The sequence below is a fragment of the Bombina bombina genome, chromosome 1, assembly GCF_027579735.1.
Source record: "Bombina bombina isolate aBomBom1 chromosome 1, aBomBom1.pri, whole genome shotgun sequence".
In the NCBI taxonomy this organism is placed as follows: domain Eukaryota; kingdom Metazoa; phylum Chordata; class Amphibia; order Anura; family Bombinatoridae; genus Bombina; species Bombina bombina.
Genome location: NC_069499.1, coordinates 607,734,269 through 607,744,799, shown reverse-complemented (window position 1 = coordinate 607,744,799; position 10,531 = coordinate 607,734,269).

The window sequence follows — 10,531 nt, the reverse complement described above, 5'->3', positions numbered from 1 at the left end:
AAATAGTTTGCATAAAAAAATGTTTAAACATTGCTGGCAAGTATTTTAAAATAATTTTTAAAAATAAGCAAAATACTTATATAGCCATGCTGTCTGGAGCACTGTGCTCCCCCCCCCCCCCCACACACACCACACACCCATTATCAGTGTTTAGACACAGGCATTGTATTTCAACTGAGTTCACAGCTTCTGGGTATGCTCCAGCAGATAATCACTGTGCACTTTTGCACTCTACCAGCGTTTTGTACTTTTCATATGGTTGCACTGTTATATTCTTTTTGCACACTTATCTTTTAATTGTTGTTTTTCTTTTTGCTCCTTCTTCTTTGAATGTACGGGTCTTTACGACTTATATTGCACTGACTTATAATAATTTGTTCTCTTTAGTTTAGAGTTGAACCAATAATAGTATAACTGGTGATCTTACTATCTAGAAGAATCCCCAGGGTGCTAAATTGTAAGTAGAGCACACCCACACAAAAAAACAGCATAAGCCACAAAACATCACAGACCAAAAAACAAACACTAAAAAAGTTGTATTCTCTGGAAGAGAGCGCTGAGACAGTACAAAATAGTAACACCATGGTAACAAGGATTATTTCCTGGAATGTGGGAGGAGTCATGTTTTCTATTAAAAGGAAAACTAAAACAACTAAAATCTTACGGAACAGATATAGTCATATTGCAGGACACACACTTGAAACCAGCAGAACATCAAAAACTCAAACAAGGTTGGGTGGGGGGAGGTAATATACACAGAATATGAAACTACTAGGGCTAGGGGAAACGCTATCCTTTTTAGGAAAAACCTAGACTACAAAATTCTCAAAACTCTAGTAGACTCAGAGGGCATACATACTACTCCAGTTAGAGCTTAAAGGAAGCCTAGTGACCATGGGTGGCATGTATGGTCCGCACACACACAAACAAAATTTTTGGAGCGAACTCAGAACACAACTTCTTAACTTCTCAGGTACACCACTGATACTGGGGGACGACTTTAATGTGGTACCACAGACAAAAGCTGATAGATTCAAAAATCCCAATTCCACATACAGTTAAAAAAGAATGCAACTAAATGCAAAAAGAGAATCCCTAATGTTAAACAAATTCATAAAAGCACTATACCTTATAGATATTTGGAGGAACAGGAATACCGATTTTTTTTTTCTCATATCAGATTTTCTAAGCCCAAGAGTCACTGAAGCTGCGATAGATACCCCCACTATATCTGATAATGCACCAATCCTTCTCAAACTGACACTAGGAAAGATTAAAAAATAATCTAACCACTGGTCATTTCCCAAATATTTATATCACAACATCAACCTCAAAAGGCACTTAGTTGGGGAATGGTTAGCATACCAATCCTTAAATCAGCAACACATTACAGACCCAGTGCCCTATTGGGAGGTGGGCAAAGCTGTCCTCAGAGGGGTGATCACATCTTTTGTCATCAAGGGTAAAAGGAAAACCAGGGAAGAGCAAGCTCTGAGGCAACTAATAAATGCTAGAAACAAATACCTTAGACAACCGACGGAGGCACTTAAACAAAAATACAAACACATCAAAGCCCAAAGAGACATAATGCTAGCCCAAAATGCGGCTAGAGATATGCAAGCAGCACACGCCAGATATTACAAGCATGGAAGCAAGACGGGGAGACTATTAGCAAGATTAAACAAATTGACTAAAGGCACAAACATCATAATAGCCATAGTAGATAAGGCTATCCATCATACAGAAGACAGAGAAATACAGAAAATACTCAAAGAATACTATACACAGTTATATAAAGGGGGAGATGTTGATGAGGAGGTAAAGGCAGCATTCTGGAACAATCTAAAACTTCCCACTCTAACAGAAAAACATTTAAACGTCATAAACGCACCTATAACCATAACAGAGATAATTAAACAATTGGAGATATGCCACTTGAAAAGGCCCCAGGTCCGTATGGACTGCCGAGTGATTTCTATAAAATAATCAAATCAGAAGTAGCCGAGACCCTCTCCACACTATTTAATAAAATCATGAAAGGAACAGCCAAAATGACACAAAGATTCACTGAGGCAAACATTAGCCTAATCCCTAAACCAGACAGAGACTCACTCTACCCTGCATCTTACAGACCCATATCCCTCATGAATTCGGACTATAAATTATTCACTAAAATTCTTGCGACTAGATTAGCGACAGTATTACCTCATTTAGTGCATAAAGACCAGACAGGATTTGTCAAAAATACAAACGCGGTCACAAACATAAGAACATTGCAATACCTATTGACCCACTATTGGAACCAGAAAGACCTTAGGCAGGAAAAGACCACTCATAACGTGTGCACGTTGCTAGTAGATGTGGAAAAGGCTTTTGATAAGGTACTCTGGGATCACCTTTTCCTAACTCTCCATAATTTTGGGATCAGAGGACACTTTGCTAAAACAATGTAAACACTTTACACATCCCCACAAGCCGCAATACTAATAAATGGTACTCCATCCCAATCCTTTCCTCTTGAAAGAGGTATGAGACAGGGCTGCCCACTTTCCACCACCCCCATATTTGATCTTGCCCTAGAACCTCTAGCCATCAAGATAAGAGAGGAGACAGAAGGCCTTACAATAGGAAACAGAACACTACATCTCTCTCTATTTGCTGACAATATGATATTATATTTTCAAGATCCTGTCTCCAGCATCTCTAAAGTAATGGACATCATAACAGAATTTGGGAAGATTTCCAGATACAAAATTAACACAGATAAAACAGAACTAGTATGGCTAACAACACAAAAAAAACCACACCGAGTATAAACTATGATTTCAGGATAGTGAAGGGAAACTTTAAGTATCTATGCATTAAACTAAATGTGGATCCTAACACACGGTGGCCTAGATTTAGAGTTCGGCGGTAGCCGTCAAAACCAGCGTTAGAGGCTCCTAACGCTGGTTTTGGCCGCCCGCTGGTATTTGGAGTCAGTGATTAAAGGGTCTAACGCTCACTTTGCAGCCACGACTTTTCCATACCGCAGATCCCCCTACGCCATTTGCGTAGCCTATCTTTTCAATGGGATCTTTCTAACGCCGGTATTTAGAGTCGTTTCTGCAGTGAGCGTTAGAGCTCTAACGACAAGATTCCAGCCGCCTGAAAATAGCAGGAGTTAAGAGCTTTCTGGCTAACGCCGGTTCATAAAGCTCTTAACTACTGTACCCTAAAGTACACTAACACCCATAAACTACCTATGTACCCCTAAACCGAGGTCCCCCCAAATCGCCGCCACTCGATTAAAATTTTTAACCCCTAATCTGCCGACCGCCACCTACGTTATACTTATGTACCCCTAATCTGCTGCCCCTAACACCGCCGACCCCTGTATTATATTTATTAACCCCTAACCTGCCCCCCACAACATCGCCGCCAGCTACTTAAATTAATTAACCCCTAATCTTCCGACCGCAAAGCGCCGCCACCTACGTTATCCCTATGTACCCCTAATCTGCTGCCCTAACATCGCCGACCCCTATGTTATATTTATTAACCCCTAATCTGCACCCCACAACGTCGCCGACACCTACCTACACTTATTAACCCCTAATCTGCCGAGCGGACCTGAGCGCTACTATAATAAAGTTATTAACCCCTAATCCGCCTCACTAACCCTATCATAAATGGTATTAACCCCTAATCTGTCCTCCCTAACATCGCCGACACCTACCTTCAATTATTAACCCCTAATCTTCCGATCGGAGCTCACCGCTATTCTAATAAATGTATTAACCCCTAAAGCTAAGTCTAACCCTAACACTAACACCCCCCTAACTTAAATATAATTTACATCTAACGAAATTAATTAACTCTTATTAAATAAATTAATCCTATTTAAAGCTAAATACTTACCTGTAAAATAAACCCTAATATAGCTACAATATAAATTATAATTATATTATAGCTATTTTAGGATTAATATTTATTTTACAGGCAACTTGGTATTTATTTTAACTAGGTACAATAGCTATTAAATAGTTAAGAACTATTTAATAGTTACCTAGTTAAAATAATTACAAATTTACCTGTAAAATAAATCCTAACCTAAGATATAATTAAACCTAACACTACCCTATCAATACAATAATTAAATAAACTACCTACAATTACCTACAATTAACCTAACACTACACTATCAATAAATTAAATAAACACAATTGCTACAAATAAATACAATTAAATAAACTAGCTAAAGTACAAAAAATAAAAAAGAACTAAGTTACAGAAAATAAAAAAATATTTACAAACATAAGAAAAATATTACAACAATTTTAAACTAATTACACCTACTCTAAGCCCCCTAATAAAATAACAAAGCCCCCCAAAATAAAAAATTCCCTACCCTATTCTAAATTAAAAAAGTTACAAGCTCTTTTACCTTACCAGCCCTGAACAGGGCCCTTTGCGGGGCATGCCCCAAGAAGTTCAGCTCTTTTGCCTGTAAAAAAAAACATACAATACCCCCCCCCCCAACATTACAACCCACCACCCACATACCCCTAATCTAACCCAAACCCCCCTTAAATAAACCTAACACTAATCCCCTGAAGATCTTCCTACCTTGTCTTCACCATCCAGGTATCACCGATCGGTCCTGGCTCCGATATCTTCATCCAACCCAAGCGGGGGCTAGACATCCACTGAAGAAGTCCAGAAGAGGGTCCAAAGTCTTCCTCCTATCCGGCAAGAAGAGGACATCCGGACCGGCAAACATCTTCTCCAAGCGGCATCTTCGATCTTCTTCCATCCGGAGCGAAGCGGCAGGATCCTGAAGACCCCCAGCGCGGAACAACCATCCGGACCGACGACTGAACGACGAATGACGGTTCCTTTAAGGGACGTCATCCAAGATGGCGTCCCTCGAATTCCGATTGGCTGATAGGATTCTATCAGCCAATCGGAATTAAGGTATGAATTTTCTGATTGGCTGATGGAATCAGCCAATCAGAATCTAGTTCAATCCGATTGGATGATCCAATCAGCCAATCAGATTGAGCTCGCATTCTATTGGCTGATCGGAACAGCCAATAGAATGCGAGCTCAATCTGATTGGCTGATTGGATCAGCCAATCGGATTGAACTTGATTCTGATTGGCTGATTCCATCAGCCAATCAGAAAATTCCTACCTTAATTCCGATTGGCTGATAGAATCCTATCAGCCAATCGGAATTCGAGGGACGCCATCTTGGATGACGTCCCTTAAAGGAACCGTCATTCGTCGTTCAGTCGTCGGTCCGGATGGATGTTCCGCGCTGGGGGTCTTCAGGATCCTGCCGCTTCGCTCCGGATGGAAGAAGATCGAAGATGCCGCTTGGAGAAGATGTTTGCCGGTCCGGATGTCCTCTTCTTGCCGGATAGGAGGAAGACTTTGGACCCTCTTCTGGACTTCTTCAGTGGATGTCTAGCCCCCGCTTGGGTTGGATGAAGATATCGGAGCCAGGACCGATCGGTGATACCTGGATGGTGAAGACAAGGTAGGAAGATCTTCAGGGGATTAGTGTTAGGTTTATTTAAGGGGGGTTTGGGTTAGATTAGGGGTATGTGGGTGGTGGGTTGTAATGTTGGGGGGGGGGGTATTGTATGTTTTTTTTTACAGGCAAAAGAGCTGAACTTCTTGGGGCATGCCCCGCAAAGGGCCCTGTTCAGGGCTGGTAAGGTAAAAGAGCTTGTAACTTTTTTAATTTAGAATAGGGTAGGGAATTTTTTATTTTGGGGGGCTTTGTTATTTTATTAGGGGGCTTAGAGTAGGTGTAATTAGTTTAAAATTGTTGTAATATTTTTCTTATGTTTGTAAATATTTTTTTATTTTCTGTAACTTAGTTCTTTTTTATTTTTTGTACTTTAGCTAGTTTATTTAATTGTATTTATTTGTAGCAATTGTGTTTATTTAATTTATTGATAGTGTAGTGTTAGGTTAATTGTAGGTAATTGTAGGTAGTTTATTTGATTATTGTATTGATAGGGTAGTGTTAGGTTTAATTATATCTTAGGTTAGGATTTATTTTACAGGTAAATTTGTAATTATTTTAACTAGGTAACTATTAAATAGTTCTTAACTATTTAATAGCTATTGTACCTAGTTAAAATAAATACCAAGTTGCCTGTAAAATAAATATTAATCCTAAAATAGCTATAATATAATTATAATTTATATTGTAGCTATATTAGGGTTTATTTTACAGGTAAGTATTTAGCTTTAAATAGGATTAATTTATTTAATAAGAGTTAATTAATTTCGTTAGATGTAAATTATATTTAAGTTAGGGGGGTGTTAGTGTTAGGGTTAGACTTAGCTTTAGGGGTTAATACATTTATTAGAATAGCGGTGAGCTCCGATCGGAAGATTAGGGGTTAATAATTGAAGGTAGGTGTCGGCGATGTTAGGGAGGGCAGATTAGGGGTTAATACCATGTATGATAGGTTAGTGAGGCGGATTAGGGGTTAATAACTTTATTATAGTAGCGCTCAGGTCCGCTCGGCAGATTAGGGGTTAATAAGTGTAGGTAGGTGTCGGCGACGTTGTGGGGGGCAGATTAGGGGTTAATAAATATAACATAGGGGTCGGCGATGTTAGGGCAGCAGATTAGGGGTACATAGGGATAACGTAGGTTGCGGCGGTTTACGGAGCGGCAGATTAGGGGTTAAAAGTGTAATGCAGGGGTCAGCGATAGCGGGGGCGGCAGAATAGGGGTTAATAAGTGTAAGGTTAGGGGTGTTTAGACTCGGGGTACATGTTAGGGTGTTAGGTGCAGACGTAGGAAGTGTTTCCCCATAGGAAACAATGGGGCTGCGTTAGGAGCTGAACGCTGCTTTTTTGCAGGTGTTAGGTTTTTTTTCAGCTCAAACAGCCCCATTGTTTCCTATGGGGGAATCGTGCACGAGCACGTTTTTGATGCCGGCCGCGTCCGTAAGCAACTCTGGTATCGAGAGTTGCATTTGCGGTAAAAATGCTCTACGCTCCTTTTTTGGAGCCTAACGCAGCATTTGTTTTAACTCTCGATACCAGAGTTAATTTTATGGTGCGGCCAGAAAAAAGCCCGCGGAGCGTTAACAGCCCTTTTACCGCCGAACTCCAAATCTAGGCCGGTATGAGGCAAACCACTCACCACTTAAAAAAGAGGCTCAGGACCTCATAGCACACTGGACAAAACTTTCCCTTTACAATGACAGGTAGAATTAGCTTAATAAAAATGATATTGTTACCTAAACTTCTATATTTGCTTCAAATGTTACATTATGTACTAAGTAAGACAGATGTTAAATACTGGAACTCACTGATATTTTCATTTATATGGGCAAAGAAAAAGCACAGAATTAAACATTTAAAAATGATTAGCTCGGAGGATGTTGGGGGGATGGCGGTACCGGATGTCAAAATGTATAGCTGGGCGGCTCAGGCAAAGTACGCATTAGATTGGATGATAGGGCAGGATCATTTCACCATACCAGACCTAGAGCAAGAGGTAAAACCCTGGCTCCTCGCAATGCTACTGCATATGAGTGACACTAAAGCAGACAAATATCTATCAAAACATCCACTACTCCAACAGCCAGCGTATGCCTGGAGAAAAATGTATCGCAAATTATGAGTAAGTCACAAGGTCACTAGGCTCCTTCCACTACAGGGTAACCCAAATTTTATCCTAGGCTTCACTACCCATGCATTTAAGGGTTGGAAAGAAAAGGGAATAGACACCATATCCAAGCTAATAGATGAAAGTGTTTGGAACATTTACTCATTTACACAACTACAAACAAATACAGCACCACATAATCAACATTTTGCATACTTGCAAGCGAAACAATACATAACAAGCCTCCTACACCCCAGTCAACTTTCATCAATAGACAGCAGTCTTAATCAAGTGATCACCATATTCGCGCAGGAAAGCAAATCAATTTCCCCCAATATATAAATCACTAGTAGCCATTGACAATGCATGCACTTTACAGCAATGTAACCCCTACTATGTTACAACAAAGTATAACAAAATAGAGGAAAGCTTCACTTTTAGCCAGTATAAGAGAATCACACACCAAAATACTGGGGACAGCATACGTAACACCCAAAACATATAGAACATGGAAACCTAACTACGAAGGGAAATGCCCAAAATGTTCCTACCCAGTGGCAGATCTACTACACATGCTATGGTCATGCCCTAAGTTGTACAGATTCTGGGGAATGCTGATTAGGTGGGTGAACTCTATTATCAATAAAAACGTAACCATCATCGCACAGGAAATTATATTTCTTGATATTCAAAACCTACCGGCACAGGGGGTGGAGCAAGCTCTGAGACTGAACGGTCGCATCTTACCATAGCTCCGGCTATATAGTACAAATTAATGCAAATTTGACCGGTCAGCTTAGCTTTTTTGTGAAACTATTACGTCTGAGGGTTCATAGAAGTGGAACAAGCAGCTCAGAGACCGAAAAAGACGCTGACAAGTAGAGAGATTCCGCATACTTCTCACGGAGCTTGTGACCGGGGCTTCTCCGGAGTAGCCATATTTTGACCCACGTGGAGGACTAATACTAGACATGACTAACTACAAGAGAAGACTCCTGGACATCCTACTTGAACGATTTCTAAATTTAGTAAACAAGATTAATCCTGGAGCTCACATCGTATGACACAGGCCCCAAGCTATTGTCTGGATGACATGAAGCTCAGATGTGGGAGCTGACCCCCAAGAGGATTGCAGCAACGGGGACCACTGAGACTCAAGCCACTATAGAGGGTGTAAGCACAAACATCACATCTAAAGCATACAAGGAGATGAATCCACCTTTTGTTTTCTCAATTGCCCCACTCAATAACGGAGTAGACAGATCAAGCAGAGTTTACCATCTAAACAGCCTGACAGTGGAAGTGCCCACCCGGCACAAATGTTTCCATGTTTCTTATGTGGTCTTCCAATTTTGGAGCAATCTAATTGTGCGGGGGAGTTTCACACACTGAATGGCGAAGGCTGGCGGTTGGAGAGGTGGCCTTGTCTGTGGGACTGACTTGGCCGCGCAGAGAGTCTCGGGTATGCTTTGCTCCTCTGGTGCGACATATGGACTTCATGTGAAGTCTTATATGGCTGTGGACAGTGCCCTACACGTTAAGACACCAGATTGCCCTGTTCGCTGACATTGGGAAATGTGGATGGATACCACAGCCGAGAGATACCGGCACCCGCGATGAGGAATAGGTTAAATGAGTAATCTAAAAGAAGTGCCTAGTATTTAAAGCTCCTTACTCCGAGACTTATACTGTTAGGTTTGTTTTTGTTCCTTCTTTCTTATTTAATATTGGACAGAGAACCTGAAGATTTGAAATTCTGAGCTCCATTAAATTGGTGAATATATATAATTGGATATTTACTAGTTAAGCTTATCTATCGGCTAGATTACGAGTTTTGCGTTATGAGGGGGCAGTGCTAACTTACACGTTATTGTCACCGCTCACTTACCTACAGCGCTGGTATAACAGGTTTTCAGAAACTCTGCGTTATTAGGCAAGAAGTGAGCGTAGAGCAAAATTGTGCTCCATACCGCATTCCAATACCAGCGCTGCTTAAGTCAGTGGTGAGCTGGTTTCACGTGCTCGTGCATGATTTGCCCATAGACATCAATGGGGAGAGCCGGCTGAAATAAAGCCTAACACCTGCAATAAAGCAGCATAAAGCTCCATAACGCAGCCCCATTGATTCCTATGGGGAAACTAAATTTATGTTTACACCTAACACCCTAACATGAACCCTGAGTCTAAACACCCCTAATCTTACACTTATTAACCCCTAATCTTCCGCCCCCAACATCGCTGACACCTACATTATACTTATTAACCCCTAATCTGCCTCTCCGGACATCGCCACCACTATAATAAACATATTAACCCCTAAACAGCAGCACTCCTGCATCACAAACACTAGTTAAATATTATTAACCCCTAATCTGCTGCCCCTAACATCGCCGCCACCTACATTACTGTTATTAACCCCTTATCTGCCACCCCCAACGTCGCCGCCACTATACTAAAGTTATAAACCCCTAAACCTAAGTCTAACCCTAACCCTAACACCCCCTAACTTAAATATAATTAAAATAAATCTAAATAAAAATTCCTATCATTACCTAAATAATTCCTATTTAAAACTAAATACTTACCTGTAAAATAAACCCTAAGCTAGCTACAATATAACTAATAGTTACATTGTAGCTAGCTTAGGGTTTATTTCTATTTCTCTTGTAAGATGTATTTAGTCCACGGATTCATCCATACTTGTGGAATATTCTCCTTCCCTACAGGAAGTGGCAAAGAGAGCACCCACAGCAGAGCTGTCTATATAGCTCCTCCCTTAGCTCCGCCCCCCAGTCATTCTCTTTGCCTGCTTAACTGCTAGGAAGGGTAAAGTGAGTGTGGTGACAAAAATGTTAGTTTTTATTTTCTCAAGCAAACGTTTGTTATTTTAAATGGTACCGGTGTGTAC